The sequence below is a fragment of the Prionailurus viverrinus genome, chromosome X (assembly GCF_022837055.1).
Source record: "Prionailurus viverrinus isolate Anna chromosome X, UM_Priviv_1.0, whole genome shotgun sequence".
NCBI classification, from domain to species: domain Eukaryota; kingdom Metazoa; phylum Chordata; class Mammalia; order Carnivora; family Felidae; genus Prionailurus; species Prionailurus viverrinus.
In genome coordinates, this window is record NC_062579.1 from 55,906,058 (window position 1) to 55,927,291 (window position 21,234).

The following is a 21,234-nucleotide window of genomic DNA, read 5'->3' on the forward strand; positions in this document are numbered from 1 at the left end:
CCGCCCCTCCACCCCGGCTCTCTCCCACCAGTCCGTGGAGTGCGCACTGATTCTCTGCCCTTCCTACCCTCTTCCGTGGGCCTCTCATCTGCGCTTGGCTCTGGAGACTCCGTTCTGCTAGTCTTCTGGCGTTTTTCTGGGTTATTTAGGCAGGTGTGGGTGGAATCTAAGTGATTTGCAGGACGCGGTGAGCTCAACATCCTCCTACACCGCCATCTTCCGCAAAAGTATTTAGTGTTTATTTTTGAGAGAGAGAGAGCACATGAGCGGGGAGGAACAGAGAGAGAGGGAGGCACAGAATCTGAAGTAGGCTTCAGGGTCTGTCTGAGCTGTGAGCACAGAACCCGACATGGGTTTGAACTCACTGTGAGATCATGACTTGAGGTGAAGTCGGACACTTAACTGAGTGAGCCACCCAGGCCCCTCAGTAACTTCTTTTTTTAAACTTTTATTTGTATTTATTTTATGCAGAATTCACTCCCAGGCCATCAGTTTTTGTATCTTCAGTTTCTTCTGGCATATCTTTTTCTTCTGTGTAACCTTCTCTTCTGGTTTAGGAACAACCTGTCTTTTCAGTCAGAATCATCTCAGTGTGGCAGGGAGAGCTCATGTATGGTTTAATCTGACCATGAGCTCTGTAAGTTCTATGCTGCATCTTGGAGGCTTTGTTCACCTGGATGTACTTAATGACCAGAGAATCGACATCTAAACCACTAAGTTCAGCATTACTCTGCATTTTTAAGCATGCGTAGTAAAAATTCTGCACCGTTTTTGGGCCATTGAGCCTGTGTCCGGCACCACTGTTATGCCTGAGCACACCTACCACCTCCACCATTGTAGCAATGGAATGGCAAAGGTTGCTTCTTGAAAGTAACATCTTTCAGATCCTTGATGGCTTTTCAGATATGCGTACCGTTGATGGCCTGGGCAGTTTCACATGTGTTCTTAAAGTAGGCATGAAGATTTGAACCTCTTGATTTGCATAGTTTTGTAGAATTTTCTGGGTCAAGTGAACAGCGAACCATTTTCAGAGATCACCTCAGGCTGCTTGTGGGAAAAGAGTGAATAAGTAACTTCTATTGAGTTTGTTCCTCTGATATTTGTTTATAAAATAGATACAACAAACAGGTTGTTCAGGGTTGTAGAATAATATGTTCCTAGATTCTAGATATTGTCTACATCATCTTTATTGATTACTCTACTTTTTTGTAGTAATTACGGCTAGTATTGCTTCATTATTACTTGGGTATTTATTTATGGTGATGAAAGCATAATATTGTACTGTTTATATAATTGTACAGTTTTTACAATATTATACAGTTTACATAATAGTTAAGTCCCATGATTATAAGAAGTTCAATGGGCATAAAAAAGTTGATTGGAAGCAAGCACAGCTGAATCTAAGTATGCCAGCATACTACTGGTGGGACAAGGATTGCATGTAAGCATGCTTTGGGAATCTGAATATTTTAGTGATAGAACAGAGCCCATAAGTTAATCCATTGGATGTTGGTTAAGAGAAGTTTTAAAAAATTATTTATTTATTCATTGTTTAAAGTTTACTTACGCTTAAAAAATTTTTGTAATGTTTATTTTTTGAGAGAGAGAGGCAGAGTGTGAGCATGGGAGAGGCAGGGAGAGAGGGAGACACAGAGTCCAAAACAGGCTCCAGACTCTAAGCTGTCAGCACAGAACCCCATCACGGGGCTCGAACTCACGAAGCATGAGATTATGACCTCAGCTGAAGTCGGACACTTAACCGACTGAGCCACCCATGTGCCCCAAGTTTACTTATTTATTTTTAGAAAGAATGAGAGGGTGGGGAGGAGCAGAGAGAGAGGGAGGGAAGGAGAGAATCCCAAACAGGCTCCGTGCTGTCAGTGCAGAGCCCACGAACCATGAGATCACGACCAGAGCAAATACCAAGAATTAGACACTTAACTGACTGAGCCACCCAGGCGCCCCAAGAACTTTTTTTTTTTTTTTAAGTAGGCTCCATGCCCAAGGCAGGGCTTGAACTCATGACCCCAAGATCAAGAATCTCATGATTACTCACTGAGCCAGCCAGATGCCCCAGTTGAGAAAACTTTTTGCAGAGTAAAACTTTTCTTTTTCCTGAACATAGTTCCTGTTTGTAAATTGAAATCTACATCATTGTCTTTAATGGCCATATGGTTTTTATTATACATATATTAGTCTTGAGTTCTTGCTTGCAAACAGCATAGAGCTATTTTGACTCACTTAACCAGACAAGGAATTTATTGGTAGGCTACTAAGATTGCTTATACAGTGAACATGAAAGATGGCCAACCAGGGTTAGAAAGTAGGCAGGAACCCAGTGAGGCTAAAACAGGCCAAGGTTACACCCCAGGAGCAGTTTGGTGGTGACCTCTCCAGTGTCACTGCCTTTCTCAAGACTTTTTTGGCATCTTGACTCTTCTACTGCAACTGCTGTGAATTCTCTTTAACTATGACTGTATATTTGTGTCACTCCCTCAGGATTCAAAACCCTAGGCAAAAGTAGCTGCCCAGTCAAGTCTAGAATCATTTAGCAGCATCTCAGCTTCAATGATGAAGGGAAAAGGAATATCCCCTCATCCCACTTTGGCTTCAGTATTGGGGACAGTATTCTTTTTTTTTTTATTAAAAAAAATTTAATGTTTATTTTTGGAGAGAGAGAGAGAGAGAGAGAGAGAGAGTGCATGTGTGCTAGCTGGTGAGGGGCAGAGAGCAGGAGACAGAATCCGAAGGAGGCTCCAGTCTCTGAGCTGTCAGCACAGAGCCCAAGGAGGTGCTGGAACTCACAAACCCTGAGATCATGACCTGAGCCACAGTCGGATGCTTAACAGACTGAGCCACCCAGGTGCCCCATGGGGACAGTGTTCTACTGCCTATTGGCAGGACACTCACTCACAGGAGGGGATTTCTGTAACCTAGGAAATGTGTTTGGATTCTGGGTAGCCAAAAATGTGACAACTATCTGTAATAGTGTGGATATACGAGTTTATTTAATTAATTAATGCCCTGTTGTGTAAAATTTAGGTTGTTTCTTAGTTCTAAGCTACATGGTAATAAACACATTTTACTAATCTAGTGGGAAAATACTGCATCTTAGTTGTTTCAATTTATAATTATTACTATTATTTACTATAATGTTGGAACTTTAATAGTAAAACTTAAAGAAAAAATATGCAGGGAAAACAAGCTCTCACATTTTGCCACTAAGAATATAAATTGTTTGGGATGAGCACTGGGTGTTGTATGGAAACCAATTTGACAATAAATTTCATATATTGAAAAAAAAGAATATAAATTGTTAAAGTGTTTGGAGTTAATTACATCATTTAAAAATTTTGACATTAGGCACCTATTTTGTGTTAAAACATATATAACAAAGTTTTAACCAATTTTTGAAATAATTTTTTAATGTTTATTTTTGAGAGAGAGAGAGAGAGAGAGAGAGAGAGAGAGAGATCACCAGTGGGGGCAGGGCAGAGAGAGAGAGAGAGAGAAAGACAGACAGAATCTGAAGCAGGCTCCAGGCTCCAAGCTGTCAGCACAGAGACCAATGCGGGGCTCGAACCCACAAACTGTGAGATCATGACCTGAGGTGAAGTCGGATGCTCAACCGACTGAGCCACCCAGGCGCTCCAAATTTTAACCATTTTTAAATGTACAGTTCTGTGGCAGTAAATACATTCACATTGTTGTGGGACTATCACCACCCATCTCCAGAACTTTTTCATCTTCCTCAGCTGAAGCTTTTTTTTGATGTTTCAAGTTTTTATTTAAATTCTAGTTAGTTAACATATAGTGTTCATTAGTATCAGTAGTAGAATTTAGTGATTCATCACTTAATATAACACCCAATGCTCATCATGATAAGTGCCCTCCTTAATACCCATCACCCAATTAACCCATCCCTTCCAGCAAGCCTCAGTTTTCTCTCTATAGTTAAGAGTTTGTTGTATGATTTGCCTCTCTTTTTTCCCCTTATGTTCATCTGTTTTGGTTCTTAAATTCCACATATGAGTGAAATCATATGGTATTTGTCTTTGTCTGACTGACTTATTTCTCTTAGCACAATACTCTCTAGGTGCATCCACATCTTTGCAAATGACAAGATTTCATTATTTTTTATGGTTGAATAATATTCCATATATATGTGTGTGTATGTGTATCTCATATCTTTATATATATGTGTATATATATATATATATATATATATATTTTCAACATTTATTTATTTTTGAGACAGAGAGAGACAGAGCATGAATGGGGGAGGGTCAGAGAGAGAGGGAGACACAGAAACCGAAACAGGCTCCAGGCTCTGAGCTGTCAGCACAGAGCCCGACGTGGGGCTTGAACTCACAGACTGCAAGATTATGACCTGAGCTGAAGTCAGATGCCTAACTGACTGAGCCACCCAGGCGCCCCTCATATCTTTTTTAAATGTAATTTGTTGTCAGATTAGCTTACATACAGCACCTAGTGCTCATCCCAACAAGTGCCCTCCTCAATGCCTATCACCCATTTTCTCCTCTCCCCCACCCCCATCCACCCTTAGTTTGTTCTCTGTATTTAAGAGTCTCTTGTGGTTTGCCTCTCTCCCTCTCTGTAACTATTTTTTCCCCTTCCCTCCCCCCATGGTCTTCTGTCCAGTTTCTCAAGATCCACATATGAGTGAAAACATATGATATCTGTCCTTCTCTGTCTGACTTATTTCACTCAGCATAATACCTTCCAGTTCCATCCACGTTGCTGCAAATAGCATGACTTCATTCTTTCTCATTGCCAAGTAGTATTCCATTGTATATATAAACCACATCTTCTTTATCCATTCATCAGGTGATGGACATTTGGACTCTTTCCGTAATTTGCTTATTTTTGGTAATGCTGCTATAAGCGTCAGAGTGCATGTACTCTTTCAAACCTATATTTTTGTATCCTTTGGGTACATACCTAGTAGTACAATTGCTGGATTGTAGGGTAGTTGATTTTTAACTTTTTTTGAGGAACCTCCACACTGTTTTCTAGAGTGGTGGCACCAGTTTGCATTCCTGCCAACAGCGTAAGAGGGTTCCCCTTTCTCTACATCCTCACCAACATCTGTTGCCCTCTGTGTTGTTAATTTTAGCCATTCTGACTGGTGTGAGGTGATATCTCACTGTAGATTTGATTTGTATTTCCCTGATGATGGGTGGTGTTGGGCATCTTTTCATGTGTCAGTTGGACATCTGTATGTCTTCTTTGGAAAAATGTCTATTCATGTCTTCTGCCCATTTCTTCATTGGATTATTTGGTTTTTGGATGTTGAGTTTGATAAGTTCTTTATAGATTTTGGATACTAACCCTTTCTGCCATATGTCATTTACAAATATCTTCTCCCATTCCAAGAGTGACTTTTAGTTTTGTTGATTGTTTCCTTCACTGTGTAGAAGCTTTATATCTTGATGAAGTCCTAATAGTTTATTTTTGCTTTTGTTTTCCTCTGCCATGTCTAGTAAGAAGTTGCTACAGCCGATGTCAAAGATATTGCTGCCTGTGTTCTTCTGTCTCACATTTAGGTCTTTCATCCATTTTGAATTAATTTTTGTGTATGGTGTAGGAAAATGATCTAGTTTCATTCTCTGCATGTTGCTGTCTAGTGTTTCCAACATCATTTATTGAAGAGACTGTCTTTTTTTCCATGGGCTATTCTTTCTTGCTTTGTCAAGGATTACTTGACCTTATAGTTGTGGGTCCATTTCTGCGTTTTCTATTCTGTTCCATTGATCTGTGTGTCTGTTTTGTGTCATAACTGTTTTGATGACTACAGCTTTGTAATATACCTTGAATTTCGGAATTGTGTTTTAAAACTCCCAGATTTTGGGGCGCCTGGGTGGCGCAGTCGGTTAAGCGTCCGACTTCAGCCAGGTCATGATCTCACGGTCCGTGAGTTCGAGCCCCGCGTCAGGCTCTGGGCTGATGGCTCGGAGCCTGGAGCCTGTTTCCAATTCTGTGTCTCCCTCTCTCTCTGCCCCTCCCCCGTTCATGCTCTGTCTCTCTCTGTCCCAAAAATAAATAAAAACGTTGAAAAAAAAATTAAAAAAAAAAAACCTCCCAGATTTTAGGGACCTGGTATGGTATGGACTCATGCTGGTCCTGTGAGGGAGTTTCTCGCTGTGCTGGAACTGGTGCAGGTTTGTCTCAGAACAGCAGTTGTAACAAAGTGCAGTCATGTGAAGTTTAAGTAAAGTGCAACAAAGAGCCTGCTCCCCTGATTCTGCCCTTCTTCTCTAAGGGAGAACTGCAGCGCCCTCAGGGATCCACACCAGCCATGCTCTGGACCTCTAAAACACCAGTCTTTAAGCCTTGCTGGTTGTAAAAACTTATAAAAATCATTTCCTCTTGGTTTTCCAGTCAATGTCTTTGAGGAAGTGTTTTTCTTGTGTGGTCCCTTGTGCACTCCTCTCTCTCTGTCTCTGTCTCTCTCTCTCCCTCTCATCTCTCCTCTCTCCTCCCTCCTCCCTCCTCCCTCCTCCCTCCTCCCTCCTTTCGCTTCCCTCCTCTCTTCATGGGTCTCCCTCCCCTCTGCAGCACCAGCCATCCATTTTTTCCCCAAATCACATCTGCGTGGTGTGGGCTCTACCAAGATGTGGGCTCCTCTCTCCCTCTAACTTGTGCATTTTGTTCAGTCAGTCTTCAGATAGATTTCTTGGGTGTTCGGAATGATTTGGTATTTATCTAGCTGTGTTCCGGGGATGAGGCAAGTCTAGGGTCCTCCTACCACTCCACCATCTTAGCTCCTGTCCTCAATTTATAATTTTTAAATATGAATTTAATTTGTTTATTACTATTTTGGATTTCTTATTTTGTCATTGCCTAATATATATGTTACATATATATTTTTTTACGTATATATATCTTATATATAATTTATCATAAAATTCATTGTATTGAAGTATATAATTTAGTATTTTTTAGTGTATTCACATATTTGTGCAACCATTACCACTAATTCCAGAACATTTCATTATTCCCCAAAAGAAGCTCCATGCATATATATATATATATTTAAAAAATTTTTTTTTAACATTTATTTATTTTTGAGACAGAGAGAGAGCATGAACAGGGGAGGGTCAGAGAAAGAGGGAGACACAGAATCTGAAACAGGCTCCAGGCTCTGAGCTGTCAGCACAGAGCCCGACACGGGGCTCAAATCCACGGACCGCAAGATCATGACCTGAGCCGAAGTCGGACGCTTAACCGACTGAGCCACCCAGGCGTCCCAATGCATATATATTTTTGTAGTTTGTTTACATAGTGCTTTTTGCCACACAAAATTTTAAAATTTCATATAATTAAATTTAAAAATCTTTTCCTTTATGTTTTCTGCTTTTGCCTTATGCTTAGCTTTCTAAGCCTTCCCACCCCAGGTTTTGTGGTTGCTATTGTTAATTAGTATTGATTTTTATATCTTTGTAGCATTTTTGTTTTGATTTTTTTTGTTGTTTTTTATTTTGGTAGGCTTTACACCCAGAACAGAGCCCAAGGTGGGGATTGAACTCATGACCCTGAGATCAAACCCTTCAGCTGAGATCAAGAGTCAGACACTTAACCGACTGAGCCAACCAGGCACCCCTACTTTTTTTTAAAAGCAATCTCTTTGCCATTGTGGGGCTCAAACTCATGACCCCAAGATCAAGAGTTGTATTGCTCTACCGACTGAGTCAGCCAGGTGTCCACTACAAGGCTTTTTCATAATTAAAAATTATAAAGACATTTTAATGTCTGGTGGGGGTAATTAGCATCATTATCCTTTTAGGGATGCTTTTTATAAAATTAATGACATACTTGAAAACCTTGGTCAAACTGCGTTGTTATTTTCAGCCTCAGCAAACTTTTATTGTTTGTAGTTTACTTGTTCTTAATCAGTTATAGGAAATATAAAATATGTGCTTTTTCAGCTTATTCTGTATAATGGTTAAATACTGACAATTGGTTTTAGTTTTCTTAGATACTTACATTTTTGTAATGTTTATTTTTTAGAGAGAGACAGAGTGTGAGCAGGGGAGGGGCAGAAAGTGGGAGACACATAATCCAAAGCATGCTCCAGGCTCCGAGCTGTCAGTATAGAGCCTGACATGGATCTTGAACCTACGAACCGCGAGCTCATGACCTGAGCCAAAATCAGATGCTTAACCGACTGAGCCAGCCAGGCGCCCCAGTTTTCATAGATATTTAATGTTTTTTTTATCATTGGTTTGTAAGATGGATTTTTCCTTATGAACAAAGTGATGTCATTATAAGCAGTCTGTTATTTACCTACAGATTATATCTGGCAAACTTGAATCAAATGATGATTTTGATGGAGGGAAAAAGCCTTCCAACTACCAATCTTCTTAGAATCTAAGCGACTGCTTCACCAATACCATATCATCCCATTGTGTGGTTGAAAAGTATCTGACACATTTTAAAGTTAAATAGTTGAATCCTATTACCCTCTATTCTTCAGGGATAAAAAATGGCTTTGTCTGAGGTAGTACAAGTTTTATCTATACTAAAAACATGTTTTTTCCTCTGTATTGTTGACATGGCAGCAGATGCTCAGCGCTGGTGGAAAGGCACCTAGGAACTTGAGAACTATTTCTCAGTTTGTGAAGAACCTGTCCACACCTGTGTTCATTGCAGGATACCAGTATTTTTCAAGCATTTTTCCTACCCTACCCTTTACCTTTGGCTCGTTTTGTTTTATGCCTTTTGCAGACATTGCCCTATTAAGTTAATCCCTTTGAGGCTATTGTTAGCTCTGGACTCCAGCTCTGGATTCCTGAATTGGCTGTATAAGCATGAGTAAGTCTGAGTGTTGGCTTCCTTAATTTTAAAAGGAGGCTACTATATTTATATTGCAGGATTGTTGTGAAATTCACATATATGAAAGATTTCTCAACTATGCAATGCTATAGGCATCTGAAACATCTGTACTATTATCATAAGGACAGCTCTTTTGTAGAGACGCGATGATTAGTCCATGAGTCACAACAATGGCCAGGAAGATACCCTTTTCTTAATTTGAATGTTCTGTTCTTTTTTTTTTAATTTTTATTATTTTTTATTTTTTTATTTTTTAAAAAATTTTTTTTTATTTTCAACGTTTTTTATTTTATTTTTGGGACAGAGAGAGACAGAGCATGAACGGGGGAGGGGCAGAGAGAGAGGGAGACACAGAATCGGAAACAGGCTCCAGGCTCCGAGCCATCAGCCCAGAGCCTGACGCAGGGCTCGAACTCACGGACCGCGAGATCGTGACCTGGCTGAAGTCGGACGCTTAACTGACTGCGCCACCCAGGCGCCCCTGTTCTGTTCTTTATTTGACCTTATTAATATGTCTTAAGTATTCACTCCTAATTTTTTGGGACCGGTCAAATGAAAAGAACAATTATGTTTTGAAACATGCTTGTCTACTCCAGCAATTTCATCTAGAATATTCATCCTCTATTTATATAATGACAGTTGTCATTATTATTAAAGAGATTAGGCAGGCACTCAGTATTTTGAAAACAGGTTAAAGAATAAGATGGCTCAGTTGGGTGGCTCAGTTGGTTAAGTGTCTGATTTTGGTTCAGGTCATGATTTTGCAGTTCGTTGGTTCGAGCCCTGCATCAGCATCAGGCTCTGTGCTGATAGCTCGGAGCCTGGATCCTGCTTCAGATTCTGTGTCTCCCTCACTCTCTGCCCCTCTCCCACTCACGCTCTCTCTCTCTCTCAAAAATAAACAAACATTAAGAAAATAAAGAATAAGATCAGTTTTCATTTTAAAGGCTTAATCAATTTATAAGAGATGCATTATATAAAATAATAGAGAAGTTAATGTTTTCCCTTTTTGTTTGCAATTTAGAGGTTGTAATGATTTTATTTTGCGGGGTTTTTTTACTTAAAAAATTTTTTTGTGTTACTGGTTTTTTTTTTTTTTTTGAGAGAGATAAAGAGAGACAGAGACAAAGAGATAGAGGGAGACACAGGATCTGAAGCAGGCTGCAGGCTCTGAGCCGTCAGCACAGAGTCGTCACGGTCCCGAACTCACAAACCATGAGATCATGACCTTAGCTGAAGTTTACATTTAACTGACTGAGCCACCCAGGCACTCCTGTTTTTTTTTTTATTTATTTAAAAAAATTTTTAATGTTGGGCGCCTGGGTGGCGCAGTCGGTTAAGCGTCCGACTTCAGCCAGGTCACGATCTCACGGTCTGTGAGTTCGAGCCCCGCGTCGGGCTCTGGGCTATGGCTCGGAGCCTGGAGCCTGTTTCCGATTCTGTGTCTCCCTCTCTCTCTGCCCCTCCCCCGTTCATGCTCTGTCTCTCTCTGTCCCAAAAATAAATAAACATTGAAAAAAAAAATTAAAAAAAAAAATTTTAATGTTTGTATTTATTTTTGAGAGAGAGACAGAGATATAGCATGAGCCGGAGAGGGGCAGAGAGACAGAGGGAGACACAGAATCCGAAGCAAGCTCCAGGCTCTGAGCTGTCAGCATAGAGCCTGATGGGGGGCTTAAACTCAAGAACCACGAGATCATGACCTGAGCCGAAGCCGGACACTTAAAACCGACTGAGCCACCCAGGCACCCCTATTTTCTTTTAAGTAAGCTCTAGGCTTAACATGGGGCTTGAACTCATGACCCCAAAATGAAGAGTCGCATGCTTTACTGACTAAGCAAGCCAGCCAGGCACCCCTAGACGTGGTAGTAATTTTAAATAAAAGCAATTGGGTAGGAAACAATTAAATTGATTTGGTAATATTATATAGATTCCATGAAGGCAACTCATTTAATATTGTTTGCATAGGTAGAAATCATCAATTTATTTTTTTTTTTTTTGGTAAATGTTTATTTTTGAGAGAAAGAGAGAAAATGAGAACATGAGCAGGGGAGGGGGCAGAGAGGGGAGAGGATAAAGGATGAGAAGCAGGCTTTGCACCCACAGCAGTGAGCTCGACATGGGGCACGAACTGCAACATCATGACTTGAGCTGAAGTTGGACACTCAACCAACTGAGCCACCCAGGCGCCCCCATCAGTTTGTTTAACAACACAGCCCTGGTATAATAGGGGGGTTTTGGCTATTTATATGTTTGAGTTTATCATTGGTCTCACTTATTGAAATATTTCTGTTTTAGTAACACTTCTACACATTCCCTATATTTTTATTCTTTATTTCCCCTTAAAATGAGCTGACTTTTAACTTTTTTAAAAAAGTTTTTTTTATTAAAAAAATTTTTTACATTTATTTATTTTTGAAGACAGAGAGAAACAGAACACAAGTGGGGGAGGGGCAGAGAGAGAAGGAGACACAGAATCCAAAGCAGGCTCCAGGCTCTGAGCTGTCAGCACAGAGCCCAATGCAGGGCTCGAACCCACAAACTGCGAGATCATGACCTGAGCTGAAGTCGGACGCTCAACCGACTGAGCCAGCCAGGTGCCCCGAACTTTTTTTTTTATTTTAAAAAAAATTTTTATTTAAATCCAAGTTAGTTAATATATAGTGTAATGATGGTTTCAGGAGTAGAATTTAGTGACTCATCACTTACATATATAACACCCAGTGCTCATACCAACAAGTGCCCTCCTTAATGCCCATCACCCATTTAGCCCATCCCCCCACCCAGTACCCCTCCAGCAACCCTCGATTTGTTCTCTGTATTTAAGAGTCTCTTATGGATTGTCTCCCTCTCTGTTTTTATCTTATTTTTCCTTCTCTTACCCTATGTTGATCTGTTGTGTCTCTTAAATTACACATATGAGTGAAATCATGTAATAGTTATCTTTCTCCGACTTATTTAGCATAATGGATTCTAGTTTCATTTACATTGCAAATGGCAAGATTTCATTCTTTTTGATCACTGAGTAGTAGTCTAGTGTGTGTGTGTGTGTGTGTGTGTGTGTGTGTGTGTACACCACATCTTTACCCATTTGTCAGTTGATAGACATTTGGGCTCTTTCCATAATTTGGCTATTGTTCATAGTGCTGCTGTAAGCATTGATGTGCATGTGCTCTTTGAATCAGCATTTTTGTATCCTTTGGATAAATACCTTGTAGTGCAATTGCTGGATTGTAGGGTAGCCCTCTTTTTAATTTTTTAGGAACCTCCGCACTGTTTTCCAGAGTGCTGTACCAGTTTGCATTCCCACCGTCAGTGCAAAAGTGTTCCCCTTACTCTGCATCCTTGCCAACATCTGTCTTCAGATCGATTTCTTGGGTATTAAGAGTGATTTGGTATTTATCTAGCTGTGTTTCAGGGATGAGACAAGTCTAGGTTCCTTCTACCACATATAAAAAGCCAAAACCCCCCTGTATTCCTGCGTTGTTAATTTTAGCCATTCTGACTGGTGTGAGGTGGTATCTTATTGTGGTTTTGATTTATATTTCCCTGATGACGAGTGATATTGAGCATCTTTTCATGTATCTGTTAGCCATCTGTGTCTTCTTTGGAAAAATATCTATTCATGTCTTCTGCCCATTTCTTCACTGGATTATTTGGTTTTTGTGTGTTGAATTTGAGGAATTCTTTATAGAATTTGGATACTAACCCTTTATCTGATCTGCCATTTGCAAATATCTTCTCCCTTTCTGTTGGTTGCCTTTTAGTTTTGTTGATTGTTTCCTTCACTGTGCAGAAGAAGCGTTGTATCTTGATGAGATCCCAATAGTTCATTTTTGTTTTTGTTTCCCTTGCCTCTGGAGACATGTCAAGTAAGAAGTTGGCTTCAGTGGAGGTCAAAGAGGTTATTGCCTGTTTTCTCCTCTAGGATTTTGATGGTTTCCTGTCTCACATTTTGGTCTTTCATCCATTTTGAATTTATTTTTGTGCATGGTATAAGAAAGTGGTTATTCCTCTGCATGTTGCCGTCCAGTTTTTCCAGCACCATTTGCTGAAGAGATGGTCTTTTTTCTACTGGATATTCTTTCCTGCTTTGTCAAAGATTAGTTGGCCATGCATTTGTGGGTCTATTTCTGGATTCTCTATTCCATTGATCTATGTGTCTGTTTTTGTGCTAGTACCATACTGTCTTGATGATTACAGCTTTGAGGTATAGCTTGAAGTCCGGAATTGTGATGCCTCCAGCTTTTGTTTTATTTTTCAACATTACTTTGGCTATTCAGGGTCGTTTCTGGTTCCACACAAATTTTTGAATTGTTTATTCTCACTCTGTGAAGAATGCTGGTGTTATTTTAATAGGGATTGCATTGAATCAATAGGGATTGCATTGAATAGAGATTGCTTTGGGTAGTATTGACATTTTAACTACATTTATTCTTCCAATCCATGAGCATTGAATGTTTTACCATTTCTTTGTGTTGTCTTCAATTTCTTTCATAAGCTTTCTATAGTTTTCAGTGTACAGATATTTTACCTCTTTGGTTAGGTTTATTCTTAGGTATCTTATAGTTTTTGGTGCAATTATAAATGGGATCGATCCCTTAATTTCTCTTTCTGCTGTTTCATTTTTGGTGTATAGAAATGTAACTGATTTTGTACATTGATTTTATATCCTGTGACATTGCTGAATCCAGGTGTCAGTTCTAGCAGTGTTTTGGTGGAGTCTTTCAGGTTTTGTGTGTACATCATGTCCTCTGTGAAGAGTGAAACTTTGACTTCTTCCTTGCCAGTTTGTATGCCTTTTATTTTTGTTGTCTGATTGCTGAGGCTAGGATTTCCAACACTATGTTGAAAAACAGAGGTGAGAGTGGACATCCCTGTTGTGTTCCTGACCTTAGGGGGAAAGTTCTCAGTTTTTCCACATTGAGGATGATATTCACTATCAGTCTTTTGTATATGGCCTTTTGATGTTGAGATTAAGATGTGTTCCTTCCATCTGTACTTTCTTGTGAGTTTTTATCAAGAAAGGATGCTGTATTTTGTCAAACGCTTTTTTCTGCATCTATTGAGAGGGTGATGTGGTTCTTATCCTTTTTTTTTTATTAATGTGATATATCATGATGATTGATTTGCAGATATTGAACCATCCCTGCATCCCAGGAGTAAATCCCACTAGGTTGTGGTGAATAATTCTTGTAATATATAGTTGGATTTGGTTTGCTAGTATCTTGTTGAGAATTTTTGCATCCAGGTTCATCAGGGAAATTGGTCTATAGTTCTCCTTTTTAGTGGGGTCTTTTCTGGTTTTGGAATCAAGGTAATGCTGGATTCATAGAATGAATCGGAAGTTTTCCTTTCATATTTTTTGGAACAGCTTCAAAAGAATAGGTATTAACTCTTCTTTAAATGTTTGGTAGAATTCCCCTGGAAAGCCATCCAGCCCTGGGAGCTTTGTTGGGAGCTTTTTGATTACTGATTGCATTTCTTTACTGGTTGTGGGTCTGTTCAATTTTTCTATTTCTTCCTGTTTCAGTTTTGGTAGGTCTGTTCAATTTTTCTGTTTCTTCCTGTTTCAGTTTTGGTAGTTTATATGTTTCTAGGAATTTGTCCATTTCTTCCAAATTGCCCAATTTGTTGGCATATAATTACTCATAATATTCTCTTATAATTTTATTTCTGTGGTGTTGGTTGTGATCTGCCCTCTTTCATTTGTGGTTTTATTTATTTGGGTCTTTTCCTTTTTCCTTTTTGATTTTTTGATAAATCTGGTTAGGGCTTTATCAATTTTGGTTTCATTGATCTGTTTTTTTTTTTAATTTCAATATCATTGATACCTGCTCTAATCTTTATTATTTCCCTTCTTCTGCTGGTTTTGGGCTTTATTTTCTGTTCTTTTCCTATGAGCTGACTTTTTAAAAATCTTTTTTTCCCTCAGCTTTATTGAGGTATAATTGAGAAATAAAACTTGTCTATATTTAAGGTGTATAACATGATGTTTTGATATACATATCCATTGTGAAGTGTGGTCAAGGTAATTAACCTGCAGTCAGTAATTGACCTGCAGTCAAGGTAATTAACATATCCATCACTCCTCATAGTTACCCTTTTTTTTTTAATTTATTTTTTGAGGGGCACCTAGGTGACTCAGTCGGTTAAGTCTTTGACTCATGCTGTCTCTGTCTCTCTCAAAATAAATAAATAAACTTAAAAAAATGAAATCTTATTAAAAAATAAGATTTATTTTTTGAGAGAGTGAGTGAGCAGGGGAGGGGCAGAGAGAGAGAGGGAGAGAGAGAGAATCCCAAGGAGGCTCCAAGCAGGCTCCACACTGTCAGTGCAGAGCCTGATGTGGGGCTTGAACTCCTGAACTGTGAGAGTGTGACCTGAGCTGAAATCAAGAGTCGGACGCCTGAGTTAGCCACCCAGGCGTCCCTGTTTTTTTTTTCTTTTTTTAATTACCTTTTTTGTTTTTGAGAACAATTAAAATCTCTTTTAGCAAATTTGAAGTATACGATATTATTAGCTATAGTCACCATGCTATAAATTAAATCTCTAGATATTCATTCTATGTAACTGAAACTTTGTACCCTATTTTTTATGTTTTTATTTAAATTCCAGTTAACATACAGTGTAATATTAGTTTCAGGTGTACAATTTAGTGATTCAACACTTCCATACAACACTTAGTGCTCATCACAAAAAGTACATTCTTTAATCCCCATCACCTATTTAACCCATCCCCCTACCCACCTTCCCTCTGGTAACCATCAGTTTGTTCTCTATAGATAAGAGTCCTTTTCTTGTTTGTTTGTTTGTTTTTTACCCTATGATTTGTTTTGTTTCTTAAATTCCACATATGACTGAAATTATATGGTATTTGTCTTTCTCTTCCTGATTTCACTTGGCATAATACTCTCTAGCTCCATGCATATCATTGCAAATCGCAAGATTCATTCTTTTATATGGCTGAATAATATTCCATTATAAGATTTTATATATATATGAATAAATTTATGTATTAGAATAAATATATATACCACTTCTGTTTTTCCTTTTATTTATATTTTTAATTTTTTTTTAATATGAAATTTATTGTCAAATTGGTTTCCATACAACACCCAGTGCTCATCCCAACAGGTGCCCTCCTCAATACCCATCACGCACCCTCCCCTCCTTCCCACCCCGCCATCAACCCTCAGTTTGTTCTCAGTTTTTAAGAGTATCTTATATTTTGGCTTCCTCCCTCTCTAACCTTTTTTTTTTTCCTTCCCCTTCCCCATGGTCTTCTGTTCAGGTTCTCAGGATCCACATAAGAGTGAAAACATATGGTATCTGTCTTTCTCTGTATGACTTATTTCACTTAGCATAACACTCTCCAGTTCCATTCACGTTGCTACAAAGGGCCATATTTCATTCTTTCTCATTGCCACGTAGTATTGCATTGTGTATATAAACCACAGTTTCTTTATCCATTCGTCAGTTGATGAACATTTAGGCTCTTTCCATAACTTAGCTATTGTTGAAAGTGCTGCTATAAACATTGGGGTACAAGTGCCCCTATGCATCAGCATTCCTGTATCCCTTGGGTAAATTCCTAGCAGTGCTATTGCTGGGTCATAGGGTAGATCTATTTTTAATTTTTTGAGGAACCTCCACACTGATTTCCAGAGTGGCTGCACCAGTTTGCATTCCCACCAACAGTGCAAGAGGGTTCCCGTTTCTCCACATCCTTGCCAGCATCTATAGTCTCCTGATTTGTTCATTTTAGCCACTCTGACTGGCGTGAAGTGGTATCTGAGTGTGGTTTTGATTTGTATTTCCCTGATGAGGAGCGACGTTGAGCATCTTTTCATGTGCGTGTTGGCCATCTGGATGTCTTCTTTAGAGAACTGTCTATTCGTATTTTTGAGAGAGGCAGAGACAGAATTTGAGTGGGTTAGGGGCAGAGAGAGAGGGAGACACAGAAGCAGAAGCAGGCTCCAGGCTCTGAGCTGTCAGCACAGAGCCCAATGTGGGGCTCGAACTCACAAGCTGTGAGATCATGACCTGAGCCCAAGTTGGATGCTCAACCGACTGAGCCACCCAGGCGCCCCTTTTTATTTATATTTTTAAATTTAAATTCAAGTTAGTTAATGTAATGTAGTGTTTTCAGTATGCCGCATCTCGTTTATCCATTCATCAGTTGGTGGACATTTGGACACTTTGTGTATTTGTCTATCATTGATAATGTTGTAAACATTGGGATGCATGTATCCCTTCAAATTAGTATTTTTGTGTTCTCTGAGTTGATAACTAGTAGTGCAATTTGGATCATAGAGTAGTTCTAATCTTAACTTTTTGAGGAACCTCTGTACTGTTTTCCAGAGTGGTTGTACCAGTTTGCATTCCCACCAACAGTGTGAGAGCGTTTTCCTTTCTCTACATCCTTACCAGTATCTGTTGTTTCTTGTGCTATTTGAGCCATTCTGACTGGTATGAGGTGATATCTTATAATTTTGATTTGTATTTCCCTGATTATGAGTGAGGAACTTTATATCCTTTGACCAATATTTCTTTATTTCTCTACCCCCCAGCCCCTGGTAATCACCATTCTAGTCTCTTTTTCTGAGTTTGACTTTTTTAGATTTCACATATAAGTGAGATCATGTAGTTTTTGTCTTTCTGTGTCTGGCTTATTTCGCTTAGTATAATGTCTTCCAGGTCCATTCATTTATTTTCCTTTAAAATTAAAAAAAATAATGTTTATTTATTTTTAAGAGAGAAAAAGAAAGCACAAGCAGGTGAGGGTCAGAGAGAGAGGGAGACACAGAATCCGAAGCAGGCTCCAGGATCCAAGCTGTTAGCACAGAGTCCGAAGTGGGGCTCAAACTCATGAACTGTGAGATCATGACCTGAGCTGAAGTTGGACGCTTAAGTGACTGAGCCATCCAGGCACGCCTTAAGAATTCTTACAGGGGCGCCTGGGTGGCGCAGTCGGTTAAGCATCCGACTTCAGCCAGGTCATGATCTCGCGGTCCGTGGGTTCGAGCCCCGCGTCAGGCTCTGGGCTGATGGCTTGGAGCCTGGAGCCTGTTTCCAATTCTGTGTCTCCCTCTCTCTCTGCCCCTCCCCCATTCATGCTCTGTCTCTCTCTGTCCCAAAAATAAATAAACGTTGAAAAAAAAGAATTCTTACAATGAGGGGCACCTGAGTGGCTCAATCAGTTGCACATCTGACTTCTGCTCAGGTCATGACCTCGTGGTTCCTGAGCTGGAGCCCCACATTGGGCTTGGTGCTGTCAGTGCAGACCCTGCTTTGGATCCTCTGTCCCCTTCCCTCTCTGCCCCTGCTCTCACTCTCTATCTCAAAAATAAATAAACATAAAACATTCTTTTTTTTTTTTTTTTTTAAATTTTTTTTTTTTTTCTCCAACGTTTTATTTATTTTTGGGACAGAGAGAGACAGAGCATGAACAGGGGAGGGGTAGAGAGAGAGGGAGACACAGAATTGGAAACAGGCTCCAGGCTCTGAGCCATTAGCCCAGAGCCCGACGCGGGGCTCGAACTCACGGACCGCGAGATCGTGACCTGGCTGAAGTCGGACGCTTAACCGACTGCGCCACCCAGGCGCCCCTAAAACATTCTTATAATGAAATAATTTAGGCCAACAAAGAGTATAGGGATCCTGTAACATAATTGTATATCCACTACAAGGCCTAAGTATGTATGTATGTATGTATGTATGTGTTTATTTTTATTTTAAAAATTTCCACTTATACCTTTTTTTAAAAATATAATTTATTGTCATATTGGCTTACATACAACACCCAGTGCTCATCCCAGCAAATGCCCTCCTCAGTGCCCATCACTCATTTTCCCCTCTGCCCCACCCTCCCATCCACCCTCAGTTTGTTCTCTGTATTTAAGAGTCTCTTGTGGTTTATCTCCCTCCCTCTCTGTTTGTAACTATTTTCTCCCCTTCTCTTCCCCCATGGCCTTCTGTTAAGTTTCTCAAGATCCACATATGAGTGAAAACATATGATATCTGTCCTCTGACTGACTTATTTCACTCAGTATAATACCTTCCAGTTCCATCCATTTTGCTGCAAATGGCATGACTTCATTCTTCCTCATTGCCAAGTAGTATTCCATTGTATATATAAACTACATCCTCTTTATTCATCAAGTGATGGACATTTAGGCTCTTTCCATGATTTAGGTATTGTTGAAAGTGCTGCTATAAACATTGGGGTACTTGTGCCTCTATGCATTAGCACTCCTATGTCCCTTGGATAAATTCCTAGCAGTGTTATTGCCAGGTCATAGGGTATATCCCTTGGATAAATTCCTAGTTGTGCTATTGCTGGGTCATAGGGTAGTTCTTTTTAAAATTTTTTGAGGAACCTCCACACTGTTTTCCAGAGTGTACATAGCCTAAGAATTTAAGCATTACATCTATAGTTGAAGTTCCCCTTTGTGTTCCAGTTGCCTCCCTTCCTCCCTCCCCAAAGTCCTGAATTTGGTATTTATCCCTCCTTTGCACATTTTTATATTTTGACTAACACTGCTACATGTGTACGTATACAGAAACAATATATGGTATTGTTTTATGTTTTATGTTTCTAGACTTTTGTATCCACGTGAAACTTTTTTTATTTCCTCAACTATGTTGATTAGATTTATCCATGCGGTTGCTTATATTTCTAGTTTCTCAACCTCTGTACTATTGACATTTGGGGTCAGGTAATTGTTGTGAGTGGATTTCTTGTTCATTAAGGGTGTTTAATAGTATCCTTGACCTCTACCCACTAGATGCTAGTAGCATCTCCCCCTAGCTCCCAGTTGTGATAACTAAAAAATCTCCAGACTTTGCCAGATGTCCTTTTGGTGGTAAATTCTCCCCTCCCAGTGAGAACCATTATTTTAGTTCATTCATTTTAACTACTATACCTTTCTCCACTATAATATATGCTACTGACTATTTTTATATTTTCTGTTTAACAGACTTTTAGATTATTTCACTGTTGCAATGAGCATTCTTGTTCATGTTTCCTCTGCACATGGGTGAAACTTCTGTAGGGTGATATGCCCAGGAGTGAAAATGTTAAGTTCTAGTATATACATATCTTCAGCTCTACCATATATTGCCGGAGAGTTTCCATAATGGTTGTGCTAATTTATGCTCTTACCAGCTGAATAAGAAAGATTCTGTTGCTCCACATCCTCACTGACACTTGGTATTGCCAGATTTTGAAATTTTTATCTACCTGGTGGGTGTAGATTATATTAATCATGGTTTTAATTTGCATTTACTTGATTATAATTTATTAATCCGGAAACTTTTCCAAAATTATGAGGACTAACTATTTTAGAAGTATTTAAAAATTTTTTAGCTTCTGTGATCAGCTTCAAGATGTGGTTTTGAGCAGACTTCATATATATGTGTCATATTTGTACTCAACTTATGAAATTTGTGTTTCTAAACCAGAGATGATGATCTAGTCATAATCCTGTTCTTCCTTTTAGAAAATGTTATTACTGTGTGGTAATTACCAGGTGTGTTTAGGGAGTGGCTGAAAATACTTTTTAATAACCAGAAGTTCTTTCCCTCGTTGTTGGATGCTGTTCTCAGAATCACTTCATTCCTAATAGCTGCATGCCACATTTGTTCTTTGATATTGTGATCTCCCAGAAGCCTACATTTTTTTAAATGTTTATTTATTTTTGACAGAGAGAGACAGAGCATGAGCGGGGGAGGGGCAGAGAGAGAGGGAGACACAGAATCCGAAGCAGGCTCCAGGCTCTGAGCTGTCACCACAGAGCCCGATGCGGGGCTCGAACCCACAAACTGCGAGATCATGACCTGAGCTGAAGTCAGATGCTCAACTGACTGAGCCACCCAGGCGCCCCTATTTTTTTCTATACCATATGAAATTGTTTATGCTCTTACTCTGTTTTCTGAGTCATTTTGCTAAATGCAATGGGAGGTTACAAAAAGTTTTCCTTACTTTGTACGTATCATTGAGATTTAAAATTCAAAAGATAGACATAGCATATATTACAAAATCAATTGGAGTTATGTATATAGGAGTAGTATGAGGGAGATAGAATTCTTCTGAGCTTTTGCATGTAAAGGCCCATTAAAGTAAAGTTTTGAAAAAAATGGAGGTGAATTATGAAGGTAGGAAGAAATATATATTATTCATGAATGATTTAACATGCTTAAATCAGGATTTAACCAGAAATGTGATTGTATTAATGTAATTTTCACTCGTGCTCAGAAATTCTTTGTTCCCCAATACATACTTTCAGGTGAATTATCCAGTTATTTTAAAAGTGCCTTTCTGTTTTCTCTCTCTCAGTTCCTCAGTAAGCCTGAGAGATGCTCTAGTACTTTGGT

At 39.3% G+C, this 21,234-nt stretch overlaps 1 protein-coding gene and 1 pseudogene across 6 annotated transcripts in view; one reads left to right on the forward strand and one right to left on the reverse strand.

Moving 5' to 3' along the window:
- Nucleotides 1-21,234, forward strand: part of ATP7A (ATPase copper transporting alpha) — a 190,783-nt gene that overhangs the window by 40,512 nt on the left and 129,037 nt on the right. The gene's annotated exons all lie outside the window — the stretch shown is intronic.
- LOC125157257 (60S ribosomal protein L17-like) lies at nucleotides 475-1,025 on the reverse strand (annotated as a pseudogene).